We start from the raw sequence: 12,383 nt of genomic DNA on the forward strand, positions 1-12,383 counted from the left end.
ATAGTTTGCTTTCGCTCTCAAAAGCTTCGCGATTACGTAAGTCTATTAAATTATTCATAACATCTAGATAACAGTGAAAGCCAATGCTCTAGAAGGAATTCTAAGGGTATGTAATTTTTCATATTTTGGAATATGAAAGAGGTTTTTCGAATGGAGAGAAACATTTGAAAAAAATCGTCCTTACGGCTGCCAAGGGTCCAGTCGAGCTTAAGTTCATGAAACTAAAAACTGATTTAAAACTAGAGAAATTTACGAAAACAGATGAACTAATGGTTATGAATGTGGAAATAGGTTAAAGAGGAACGCATAGCAGATACAATTTAAATGAGGATATGCGTAGATTAAAGGTAAATGAACACAGAAAATACAAATGGTTAGAGAGCGAGAGTGGCGACAAAATTGAGCCAAGTGTCACACTTGTGAGCTCATTATTAAGTTAGCCTCGCCTCGCTATCCGGCCACAAACAAACAGCATTAACCCCGACGGTGCTCCGATCGGTTCCGGTAATCACCATCGGAAAAGGTACACGCTCCCGCTGATGAATCTCCCCCCTCCAGTTACGCCGCTCCGTCTTTAAATATTCCGAGTGGGCGGGTTTATTTGTGCGTCTCCTCGTCAACACCACTTCCCCATCGCGAGAAGAACTTTTCGAGCGCACTTTATCCCGTAAACCCGAAATTCGCATCCGCGGGAGGAACCCTCCCCCCTCTGCGCCCTCTCTCTTCCTCTTGGCATAGATTTCTGTAAATAAACGTAAAACTTAAGTTGGTCGTACGCTCTCTCTTACGCTCTTCTTTCTGTTTTATCTTCTTCGCCTCCTAGCAACTTCCATGCCCACGGTCCCTCAAATACTTCAAGCACCGAAGGGAAAATATTTTAGTGTTTGTTGATCTTTTACCGTTTTACCTTTCGACGGTCGTTTTCCGCCAAAGAAAATAGTACCCGGCGGTGATTACAAGTCCACAAGAGCGCTCACCTTTTCGTCCTACTCCAACGTTCCCCTGGGACGTCCCTGAGAGGCATCGCTTCAAGTCTCCGTGTCTTAAATGTGTACGAATGACGGTGAAGATGTGGTGAAGACGCCACGGCTAATATTCCACTGCCTCTAATTACTTCTTCACTTAAGCAAAGAGAGGCGTGTTTAGCAAATTCTGGGATGCAAGATAAACTGAATTGCTTAAACCTCGTCCTGGAATTGCCTGAAGATTGATACACTCCTTGACATGACACATAAAGCAAAAGGTGATAATTAGGTCTCGGAAGTTGAAGACCTATAAATTGCCAAAAAAAAACACCTATAAAAAGACCTAAAAATATTAAAAAAAGACCTAAGAACGGAAAAAAGGACGTATAAATGTGATCCAAATTAATTAATAACTTCAGTTTTAATTTCATATTTAATGCATAAAAAAATCCAAAAATCTGGTGGTATGGAACACACATTGGGAAAAAAAACAATGTGAATGAAATGCGTCTTCTTTCAGACATTGTATATTTTTTAGATTAACATAATTTGAAAAATGGTATTTGGCCTAACCACACTAGAGTTACAGAAATAGGACTTCGGAAACCTTACCTCAGTTGGGTGTGTGTGTTTGTGTGTGTGTATATATATATATATATATATATATATATATATATATATATTATACTACAGAAAGGATGTTTAAGAGGTGATGAACTGATGATGATTCGAATTGAGAATGGGCAGTAAAAACGTAGTCGAAAGAAGGTGAAGTTGCAAAAAAAAGCCGTTAAGACCTAAAAAAAAAGGCTAAAAAGGATCAATAAGCCAAAAAAACTCCGAAAAAGGTAAAAAAGGACAAATAAAACCCACCTTTTTTGGCCTACAATGACCCAAAATGAACATATATTATGTTGGGCCTCGTCTTCGGACACTAGGAAGAAAAAGGATTTCTCCTCAACTTCCGAGCCCTTGTGATAAGTAAGACTTGGAAGATGAAAAGTTCATATTTTGGAAACGATGTTAAGCATAGTAGATGTCTGTTTCCCCTCAGTTAAATCCATTTATTTTGACCTTTTGTGGGGTTGTTGGGCATTTTTACAATATTTTATGTTGCATTGCATTTTTCATCACACTGGAAGGTTTCATTGAATTTGTCAGCATTTTGGAAGGTTTCCATTGCATTGTTCAGGATTTTGGAAACGTTTTTTTCTTGTATTTTTCAGTATTTGGGAAGCATTTCATTGCATTCTTCAGCATTTTGTAAGTTTTCCTTACATTTGTTGAGTATTTTGTAATGTTTCATTGCATTTCTCTACATTTTGGATATTTTTCATTAATATTTTAGCATTTTGGCAGGTTTTTCGTTGCATTTTTTTAGTATTTTGGAAGGTTTCCTTGTAGTTTTCGTATTTGGAAAGCATTTCATTACATTTTTCGCCATATTGGAAGGGTCTCGTGCACTTTTTAGCATTTTGTAAGGTGTTATTACATTTTACAATATTTTGGAAGGCTTCATTGAATTTGTCAGCATTTTGGAAGGTTTCGATTGCATTGTTCAGCATGTTCGAAGGGTTTAATTGAATTTTTCAGCATTTTGTAAGATTTAATTTCATTTTTCAGTATCTTGTAAGATTTCATTGCATTTCTCAACGATTTAGAAGGTTTTTCATTGCACTTTCAGCATTTTGGGAGGTTTGTCTTTGCATTTTTCAGCATTTTGAAAGGTTTTCATTGCGTTTTCCATTAGTTTTGCCAGTTGCAGCGGCACTAGCGCCAAAATGGTAACTTGATTCGAGAATAAGTTGTATGTGAAGATGTGAGTGAATCAACAAATGATAAGATTGGTGCCGGATCATGTCTTTAGAGTTTAGACGGGATTGCACTGGTACCAGTAGCTTGTGACGGTGACTGATCAAAGAAAATAGAAGTAATATGACTTATTTCATCTCGTCATGTGAGAAAAGACGTAGACGCGAGGGCATTAGAATAGAGTCCAATGTGAAATCTGTACGCGCAACTTGCAGTGAAGAGACGCGGTTTTGTGTGTAACAAATGGGCGAGCACCTGTCACCTACGCCTTTCCACGGAGAAAAATTAGTGTGTCTATAAAGCTCTTAACACATTTAACTATTTAGCAGGTAATTTGACCTTGCTTGCCTGCTTTACGGGGCCGGTGCGTTCGTTTGCTATTGCCAAATTCTTTAGCCTCCTTGGCGCATTCAAGTAAACAGTGTTGCCATCTATTACTGTTTACTACCAACTGTATTACAAGTTGTAAAGGTTTTTCCAATAAGAAATGAACTGGCAACTATGCTTCACTGTCGCTAGTTGTCAATTGTGTTTAATATACTGTGACAATTCATCATGGCTAAATACACGCTTCAAGAACGTTTGGTTATTATCCAAAAAAAAATATTAAAATAGACGTTCTTTTGAAACTTGAAACGGATCATAATTTTGGGCAAAAAAATATCTTCTCAGATGAAGGTCATTTCTAGTTAAGTGGATATGTTAACAAACAAAATTGTCGTCTTTGGTGTGAAAACAATCAACAAGAGATTCACGAGAAGCTCTTGCATCCGCAAAAGGTCACCTTATGGTGTGGTTTCTGGCATGGTGGCATCATTGGACCATTTCTATTTTTCCAAAACGAGGTAGGAGATGCAGTTACAGTGACTGGTGGGCGGTACCGATTGATGTTAACAGATGATTTGTGGACGAATTTAGATGAAATTGATTTGGAGGACGTGTGGTTCCAACAAGACGGTGCCACATGTCACACTGCTAATGCCACTATCGACGTATTGCAAGAACAGTTTGGTGAAAGCATAATTTCAAGAAATGCAACTGTTAGTTGGCCTCCAAGAAGTTGTGATTTAACTCCTTTAGATTGCTTTTTGTGGGGTGATTTGAAATCTATAGTCTATGCAAACAGACCACGAACCCTTGATGCATTAAGATTGAACATCGAACGTTGCATTCGTGACATTAGGCCCGAGTTATTGCACAAAGTAATCGAAAATTGGGTTCACCGAATTCACTCGTTCGCACGAAGTCGAGGTGGACACTTACATGATGTGTTATTCAAATCATAATGTAACTATATATATGCTTCAAAATAATATTAAAAGTTTGGTTGTATCTGAAATAGTTTTTATTTTATTTCATTGTAAAATCATATCGTTCTTATTGGAAAACACTATATATATTTTTCCTGCCAGGCATCCGTGGATTTAGTTGTTAGAGTAATGCTTTGAGGAGCTGGAAACAGGCCCGTACCCAGGATATTTTTGAGGGAGGGGCCAGATCCATATATATATATATAAATACAGTGGCAGCTATTTTGGGAACCTGGGGAGCAGTTGCCCCCGACTTCGTTACCACTTTTTCCCCGTACTATGGCCTCTTAATGCTTGTTTACCAAGAGAAATAAACTGCCCTTGCTCCCTCCCCTTCCCCATTTTTGACAACCAATCGCTGATACTGTTCAGAAGTATTCGAATAGTTCTGAGTTTCGAAAATTAAAAATGTTTTCAAATTTCCTTTATTTTCTTATACCAGAACCATTGAACAGCCACGATAATCCTATGTTTAGAGTATAATAAATATTATTTATAAATTAAATTATACGCCTTAGCAATGATTATTACAATAAATAATTCTAAATGTGAGTTAAACCAAAGCCCGCTACAAAGGGTCGTGGCGGGCTGGGATATCCAAAAAAGATAGAGAGACAGACAGACAGAGACATTTTCACATGGTAGCCTTTTATCAATGGTTATAAAACTAAAAGTAGCCAATATCGCAGACTGCAGACTTTTGTAGCCTGCCCCTCTACACAACACAACAAACACATTTAAGCAAGGACAAAATTCAAATGTTTTCAAGTTTGAAAAATCGTCCATGTTATTTTCATAGCTTTTTATAGGTTCACATTTAAAAATTTCATGGGGGGACCATGGGGGCCTTATCGTTGCGTAACATTGTTGTATATCTGTACTGGGATTCGATAAAATTGAATATTTGGAAATCTAAAATTGTATTGAGGTGTGGTTACGATTTGCTCACATTGTTTCTTGAGAATTGCATTCTTGTTTGCGAGAAGGTTTGTAAAAAAATATGGAATAAAGTAATGTGGCCATTCCCCATCCAGGATGAAGTCTAAAGCATCAATTTTTACATGCATTAATAATCAAAGCAAGTCTAAATCTCTTCCTAAAGTACACCTTCAGTTTTTATCTTAACCTGCCTTGTGGTAGGGGTGTTTCATTGAATAAAAATATACAGCGTGTCCACAAAGTCCAGCTACCATTACAATAAAACATATGAGATAAAGACATGCGGTTTTTTGCAACATGTTCTACAGCTCTCAAAGTTTTATAAGTAGTGGTATTTTATTATTATTATTTTAATTTTTTATTGTTTTTTAGTATAATTTAACAATACAGGGAATTTCTCCAATTTGTTTGAAATTTCGGATCCTTACTAATTTGGGTCTCCTAATCACGAATCTGCACTTAAAATTTGGCGCTCACGTATAGAAATTCCTGAATTATGGCTAGCCCCACGGACCATTGGCGCTAGCCCCACGAACTATTGGCGCGTGGTTAGGTTAGGCTAAGTTAGGTTAGGAAATATAGTTAAATTTTAGGGTCGTAGTAATATCAGGAATATATATATTTCGTTCTTTAAGTATTCGAAACGGAAAATCTTGCGATAAATAATGAGCAATTGTGCATTGTCGGTTGCGATGACTGACCCTCTTATTTTGCAAATTTGACACGTGAGCGCCAAATTTTAACTTCAGATTTGTGATTAGGAGCCCTAATTTAGTGAGTATGCCAAATTTCAAACAAAATGGAGAAATTCCCGGTATTGTAAAATCGCTCCGTTTTTTTTTTTTTTTTTTTTTTTTTTTTTTGCAGATTATGTTGTGAGCGACAATGACGACAGCGCAGGAGAAGGCACAATGTGTGTTGTGGAAGTGTTGTAATTGCAAATAAAACTTTGAGAGCTGTAGAACACGTTGCAAAAAACAGCATGTCATTATCTCATATAGTTTACGAGTTAAGTTTCATTGTAACGGTAGCAGGACTTTATGGACACGCTGTATATTATCTTCATTTCCAACAATATCTAAGTAGGGAGTGATTAAATAGATGGTAAGAAAAAGGAAAAATAGATCAAGAAACACGAAAAAAGAAGGTCATGCAAAGTAAGGGGAGACCATGAAAAAGTCAATAATTTTGCATTTGTTATTTTGGTACACACCCTGTGTTCTATCCTGAATGTATATGCAACAGAGGCTACAATTTCCACAAATGGATTGTTGAGTTTGTTTGTTAGATATTTGTTATTAGCGTCGCGTTTCAGGCATCAATCGCGGTGATGAGGATGGGTGATTGTCCTTTCATTCATCTCATCAAATCGCCATTCATCCCTATCGTCGCGATTACCCAAAAGGGACACAAAAGCGACGCTAACCGACAAAAAAATGGAAGCAAAATCAAACAAAGCACACTCATTCCATTGCCGGTACTCGAACTCGGTGTTTTCGATCGGGACCAAGAGTCTCGCACACTAAGTCTCTGTACCACTGTGTAATTCTCACCGGGGATCGAACCCGAGACCCCTTGATTACAAGGCGACGACCTACAACCACCAACGATACAATCGCGACCCGTTAGCACTGGTTGTGTGCACAGTTTAAACCAATCCAGAGAAAATGGAGCATTCTTGACTTCAAAAGTTGGCACCACTTGCCCTAGGTAACTTTGGACGGGCCAGCTCAGGTGATTTGCTCACGTGGCGGAAAGGTATTTCCTTAGATCATGTCAGGGCCTAACTGCAAAACCTGTAAACATGTCAGCGGCTGAAATCGTAAGCACTGGCTCCTGATGCATCCGGTTGTCTCCTTCCCAACCCGCTGGACCATCCATCCCCCCCCCCCCTCCCCACAGTTCTATTTCGGAGTCTCTGTTTTAACACCTCGTTTACGTGGAATGCGCAACACGCTCGGCCCTTTCGATTTCTGACTTCCGTCGCCATGGAACGGATGATCGTTGTGCCAAGGATTATGAGTGGTCCCATCTGTGTGTGGTCCAGAGGGGTCGCCAGAACAACCGCCAAATGGATTAAACGCGAAAGTGAAATGTTCGCGCATATTCCCTTTCGCACTTATTCCGTTCGCGTTCAATGCGTTTCGCGCTTATTCCGTTCGCGCTCAATCCGTTTCGCCCTTATTCCTTCGCGGTTATTCCGTTCGCATTCAATCCGTTTCGCGCCTATTCCTTCGCGGTTATTCCGTTCACTTTCAATCCGTTACCCGCTTATACCGTTCGCGTTCAATCCGTTTCGCGCTTATACCGTTCGCGTTCAATCCGTTTCGCGCTTATTCCTTCGCGGTTATTCCATTCGCGTTCAATCCGTTTCGCGCCTATTCCTTCGCGGTTATTCCGTTCACTTTCAATCCGTTTCGCGCTTATTCCGTTCGCGTTCAATCCGTTTCGCGCTTATTCCGTTCGGGATCAATTCGTTTCGCGGTTATTCCGTTTGCGTTCAATCCGTTTCGCGCCTATTCCTTCTCGGTTATTCCCTTCGCGTTCAATCCGTTTCGCGCTTATTTCATTCGCATTCAAATCGTTTCGCGCTTATTCCTTCGCGGTTATTCTGTTCGCTTTCAATCAGTTTCGCGGTTATTCCGTTCGTGTTCAATCCGTTTCGCGCTTATTCCGTTCGCGTTTAATCCGTTTCGCGCTTATTCCGTTCGCGTTCAATGCGTTTCGCGCCTATTCCTTCGCTGTTATTCCGTTCACTTTCAATCCGTTCACTTTCAATCCGTTTCGCGCTTATTCCGTTCGCGCTCAATCCGTTTCGCCCTTATTCCTTCGCGGTTATTCCGTTCGCATTCAATCCGTTTCGCGCCTATTCCTTCGCGGTTATTCCGTTCACTTTCAATCCGTTACCCGCTTATACCGTTCGCGTTCAATCCGTTTCGCGCTTATTTCGTTCGCGTTCAATCCGTTTCGCGCTTATTCCTTCGCGGTTATTCCGTTCACTTTCAATCCGTTCACTTTCAATCCGTTTCGCGCTTATTCCGTTCGCGTTCAATCCGTTTCGCGCTTATTCCGTTCGCGTTCAATCCGTTTCGCGCTTATTCCGTTTGCGTTCAATCCGTTTCGCGCCTATTCCTTCTCGGTTATTCCCTTCGCGCTTATTTCGTTCGCGTTCAAATCGTTTCGCGCTTATTCCTTCGCGGTTATTCTGTTTGCTTTCAATCAGTTTCGCGGTTATTCCGTTCGTGTTCAATCCGTTTCGCGCTTATTCCGTTCGCGTTTAATCCGTTTCACGCTTATTCCGTTCGCTTTCAATCCGTTTCGCGCATATTCCGTTCGCGTTCAATCCGTTTCGCGCATATTCCGTTCGCGTTCAATCCGTTTCGCGGTTATTCCGTTCGCGTTCAATCCGTTTCGCGGTTATTCCGTTCGCGTTCAATCCGTTTCGCGCTAATCCCTGCCACACTTAATCCGTTTCGCGGTTCTTCCTGTCGCGATTGTTCTTGTTTCGCGGTTATTCCTATCGCGCTTCTTCCGCGGTTCAATTTTGGTTTCACACTTAATCCGTTTTTTGCTGTAATTCCTTTTACGCTTTTTCCATTTAGCGCTTATTTCTTCGCGTTTATTCCGTTCAAGCTTGTTCCGTTTCGCGCTGAACCCATTTCGCGGTTATTCTACCACCCCGTCCAGAGGAACAAGCTTGGACGCCAGAGTTCGCATGGTTCCAGCCGTGTGTGGTCCGGAGAAAGGAACTCGTACGCCAAAAGCCATTATCGAGAAGAGTTCGGCCAAAATCAGTTAGAGCTCCGTTTGCAGCTTTAATCGCTTTTGGACTCTGGACAATGACTTGCAGCTGTTGGACAGACAGGTAAACGGTGTTGGTGTGTCTGCTACGAAGACTAGAAACAGATGGCGCATGTGCTTGTCCTCGACTCAAATGAATACCAGGTAAACGAATATGATCACTGATTCGAAATAAAGAGGGGAGGAATGGGAGAATGCCTAGAGCCCACGAAAAGGAGTGGTCAAGAGCTTCTATACCATTCCATAACCTACAGGGTGATCCGAAAGTCTTGTTACCCACATGTTTTTGCACAGATGTGTATTTCTTGTCTATATGGAACTTCATATGACTGATATTGAATGACTTCTATGACTTCTATGATTCAATTCCTTTCATTTCGGATGTCAGACACAAGCTTCTACAGTGTAGAAGAACACCCTTGCAAAAAAGAAAAAAAAAAAAAAATAACATTGCGGAACTGTGAATCCCAAAAGCAACTTTCCCGACACACATGCAACATGAGTTGCACTTTAAATCGTTTGGGCCAACGTCTGTCAGTGTATTGAGTGATGCGAAAATGTGCAGCTTGGTCAAGTTTAATCGAGGTGTTGTGTTCACACCGATGTGCTGAATGTTAACACATTAACATAAACATAAGCCATGAACTAATGCCAGTCATCTGAAGTGTAATGCAGACAAGAAATGCACATCTGTGCAAAGATCACGTGGTGTAATAAGACTTTCGGAACACCCTGTAGTTGCCAGACCGTTTTTACTGAACAGGCAGTCCACACTACCCAACAGTTTTGTGCACAAACTAAATTTTTGCGTGCCCCCCCCCCCCCCCCCCAGATTGACTTGTTAAACTCGGTGTTTTCAGTTTGTGCACAAGCGAAACTTTTGTGTGCACATTCGTACACAAACGTTGCACAAACCTTTGGCACTATTTGTGTTCGAATCGGTGATGGTGGGGGGCTGTCTAAAGAACGTCCACAATCACCGTGTTTAGCAAAGTCTTGCACGTGAAAACAAAACTTAAACATGTTTTCATTGTTATACAACAAACCTCATTGTTGTGTTTCAGATATTTTTTTTCGTTATACTAAACCTGAAAAGTTCTTGAGCGATATCAACTAGACGATATATCGTATTGTCTGTGACGATATATCGCGATATCAAATTTCAAATATGGTCCATCCCTAATTAAGATACACCCGGTATATATATCCACGGCTTGACAATTTTTTGCATACATAAATATAGCATTTCAAGGTCAAGGAGTGCAATTTCACCCTGACACGAACGTGGGGCAAAGCAAAGAGTGGTTGCAGCCTCTGGCGACCATATGGGTAGCCGTGTTCTATAAACGAACACAATGGCGGCTGCTGCCAGACGAGGCGCTCACCTACATCGCTCTCCGGGACGCCCAGGTGGGGCAATTTCCAGCTTCCCCTCGCAGGAGGATGAAAGCAATTGAGAGACGGGAGGCAGGAGAGGAAGCGACAGGGGCGCCAACTGTAGGGAGAAGCAGCTAGGTAAGGGCATGCAATTAAAAACTCACATTGCCAGCATACCTTGGGAGTTGCCTGCGAACACGCCAATGTTTGGAAGCTTGCTTCTTTAAAGAGTCACGATTACGCTTACTGTACTCGGAAAGTAACTGGGTTAAAGTTACAGTATTGACCCGTGCTGGTCCATTCGGTAAGGCGCCTGATTGCTACCTGGAGACTTGGATTCGATCCCGGAGTCGGTAGTTTCGATCGTTTAGATTTAGTTCGGATCTTGTCTGTGCATGAAAGCGTAAAGGCGGTCGGAGCGTAGTGCTGATGACATCACCCCATATGAATATGCATCCCTACACGCTTGTCCCCTTGTGTGCCTCCATGCAACTTTACTTTTACTTCCAGTTACAGGGAATAATTAAATCAAGAAGACTTAGGTGGGCAGGCCATGTGGCACGAATGGGAGAGGAAAGAGGAGTTTACATGATTCTTGTTGGGAAACCTGATGGTAAGAGACCTGTAGGAAGGCCAAGACGAAGATGGAGGGACAACGTTGAGATGGACCTAAAGGAAATCGGTGGGAATGGAAACTAGTATATAGATCTTGCTCAAGATAGGGACAGGTGGAAGGCCTGTATTGCTGCAGCCATGAACCTTCGGGTTTAAGAAGGCTAGAGAGTTAGAGTTAATTAGTTACAGGGAGGCCCACTCTTTTTTAAAAAAGTAACTTGGATAGTCAAATTTACTTCAGTTATAGAAGTTACTTTACTCCAGAGATGATATAACATGTAAACTATATTTCATGCATAAACTGCAAATATGATTTGATTTTTTTTATTTGACGTAGCTTTTCTGCCACCTCTATCTAATCGCGATGATGAAGATGACTGATGGTATGATGAAATTGATGAGGAGTGGCTCGCAAAGGTCACCGAGGCCGGGATTGGAACCCAAGACCTCTGCTGCTCTGCTAACCACTGCAAATTACCGATTCTGTTTTCACTAAAGGCCATAAGTTAACATTAATATTTACTACATTATAGAGAACCTCATCTGTTTATTTATGAAAAGGCAGAAGTGGGAAATTTCAAAGTAATTAATGGGCTATCAAAGGATTATGATAAAACTAATTCCAAAATTTCCTTCCGTAGAAGGACATGTAGACAATTAGCTGTAAAGTGAGTGTTTCCTTCGCTACTCGTATTTGTAGGCGTAACTGGGCGGGAGCAAGGAAGACATTTGCCGCCTAAACTTTTCAGGATTTTTAACATTTATAAATTAACTAGCTGATTGCCCGGCGTTGGTATTTATTTATCCCAATCTTCTATTAGACAGGAAAATAATGAATTAAATGTCATCGTGAATGTCACCAATTAGCTTAGCGACTCCGAAAACTATTGATTCGACACTAATGTAGGTCATTTTTGACATTTTATTTTTCACCCCTCTCACCCGCCCCCCATGCCGATAGGTGATGAACTTGGAGTTGAACGGCATTCGTAGCGTCACTATTCATCTTACCGACCCCGAAAACTATGGATTCCACACTAATATCGGTCGTTTTCGATTATTTTTACATGTCACCCCTTCCCACCCCCACCCCTAGGGGTACCAGGGGTGTCTTACCCCCACAGTATTTCTTTCCAGATTGTAAGTGATATGTGGACCAAGTTTGGTTGAAGTTGCTCCAGGCGTTCGAAAGTTATGCCGGAACAAACATACACACATACATCCATTTTCATATATATAGACTGTACTTTTGTTATTCTCCTAGAAGCTAAGCAGCAAATAATGAATATTTTTTCTTGATTTCACAAATGTAACGAAATACTCCTTTTGTGGGAAAAAAAACCCTTTTTGATTCTACTCCCCCCCCCCCCATAAGTTAGATCCCTAGTTACGTCCATGCTCGAGGGCCTCCCCCATGGCGCAGTGGTAGCGTCATTGTCTTGTAATCAAGGGGTCCCGGGTTCGATACCCGGTGGAGGCACAAGTGGTTCGGATCCCACTTTAAACTGTAGGTCCAGTCTCGATTAGCCTTACTGTGCATAAAGTGGACTTAAAACACCAACTC

General features: G+C 41.1%; 1 non-coding gene across 1 annotated transcript; it reads left to right on the top strand.

Annotated features, from left to right (window-relative positions):
- Positions 1–12,224: 12,224 nt before the first annotated feature.
- On the top strand, positions 12,225–12,299 carry TRNAT-UGU (transfer RNA threonine (anticodon UGU)). The gene has a single exon. It is a non-coding gene; the product is annotated as a tRNA-Thr (tRNA).
- The last annotated feature ends 84 nt before the right edge of the window (positions 12,300–12,383 follow it).

This window comes from Lepisma saccharinum, chromosome 15 (assembly GCF_977018435.1).
Source record: "Lepisma saccharinum chromosome 15, izLepSacc3.1, whole genome shotgun sequence".
NCBI lineage: Eukaryota > Metazoa > Arthropoda > Insecta > Zygentoma > Lepismatidae > Lepisma > Lepisma saccharinum.